We start from the raw sequence: 1,851 nt of genomic DNA, 5'->3' as shown, positions 1-1,851 counted from the left end.
CTTGACGTTATGGAGTGTACATATGGGCTATTAAAGCTGTTTTGGAATAAACATTTTCCAGAAGTGATAAAATGATGCTCTGTGGCCAAAAGCATCAGAACTATGAATTTCATAGATTTAAAATATTCTGTACAATATCTTCTCACATTGCTGAAGGTCCATTTCCTTAGCTTTGAATGGTTTCAACAGAGGTCAGTATAGCTGAAAAATAAGAAGAGAAATTTCTTTGACACCTGCAAAGTTAATGAGTGACCATTCTTCCAAAGTAACTAAGGGTGACATTCTATAACAATAGAACTGACAAGCATGGCCATTAAAATGCTAGAACATAATACAATTAAAGGACAGTTCTTCATTATCATAAGCTTAATTCACAAAGCAAAGAAGCATAATGCAATTAAATAGCAATTCAGAATCAAACACATACCCAAATTTGTGGATGAATCCAAAAGATCAACAACAGAAACAAAGATTTGCATAATTTCACTAAAATATTCAATCATGTATTGAGCTGACTATATAGCAGTGCCATTTGCAAAGCTTTTCTAAGTCTTAAAAAAAAAGGTACTATTTCAAAAAGATGACATGTGCACAATGGAGAGTTATAAAATAATACAAAGTTGAGTGCCATTAGCTTTAATGGCTGCATTCCATAGGATTAGAAAGTATCTGCAACATAGAGCAGCATTCCAGTATGTCACGCCACTAGCTCTTAAAAGTATTTAAAACAATACAAACAAAATACAACAGCACCTCAATGAGTTATAACTCTACACATTATTTATCATCAGAATGGTCTGTGTATAGTAAGTAGCAAGCGGTTTATTGAACCAAAAAATGAATGGTCTTGTTGCACAGTCTTCAAATAGACAGAGGCCATTTATCAATAGGAGTATTCAAATGAGCACCATGTTTATGACCCGATTCCTGGTGTTATTCTGTTACTAGTGGCAACTGCCATATCTGAAAATTACTAGTTAAAAATGTAAGAACACGGATGACACAGGCAAGATTATAACAATAGTTTTAAACTTTAGCAAGGACATCAATAGTGCATAGATACTAAAAGATAACAAAGGTTTCTTCTAGACTGCACGGAGACATGATATCAAAAGATTATGGTAAGACCTTAAAAATACGATAAGACAGTTTAACAGAAATCTTTCTGGGGGTGGGAGGAAGCTAAATGCTTTGAAAAGGTATAAAGGAATGCAGATTCTAGAAACCGAAAACAGTGGTATAAACTTGGTCAAGACAGTATTTATACTCTTATTTTGTGTATTTAAAAATCAAATAAAAAAAATCAAGATGTTAGCAGCGATGCTCATGTCTTTATGTGCTTTGCTTCCATGGCTTATGACTGTTTAACAAAAGTCAACAGTAATCCTAAAGCAACAAATATGATTAAATCCAGTAAATACTGAGGAGAAAAAAAAATAGAAAAAGGCATTAAATTATCATGTATACCTTACAAGTTTCTTTAAGGGTAAAAGAAAAAACCATCTATGATTAAAACAAACTACAGGGGAAAAAAACCCCTCATGATTATATTCATTTAAAAGGAAGATGTTGCTCTAAAACTATAGAGAGGGCTGTACAGGAACCTTTTTCTTTTCCTGCCTCTATCACCCACACTCTGAATATGCTTTCTTCAGTAACTATCTTCCAGGCTTAAAAAAATATTAAGAAATAATTTGATTCTTCTCAAGAGACAGTAATATTCCATCAAAGTAATTTTACAATAAATATTTCTTTGTCCTTAAAAATAATTAATAGACTTAAAATGAGGTTGGCTTGCCATGCTAACTGTGAAAAATATAACCTGGCTTACAATATAACGACTAAAACAGA

This window comes from Elephantulus edwardii, unplaced genomic scaffold (genome assembly GCF_000299155.1).
Source record: "Elephantulus edwardii isolate Elephantulus edwardi_28Jun2011 unplaced genomic scaffold, EleEdw1.0 scaffold00067, whole genome shotgun sequence".
In the NCBI taxonomy this organism is placed as follows: Eukaryota; Metazoa; Chordata; class Mammalia; order Macroscelidea; family Macroscelididae; genus Elephantulus; species Elephantulus edwardii.
This window is presented reverse-complemented; position numbering follows the sequence as displayed.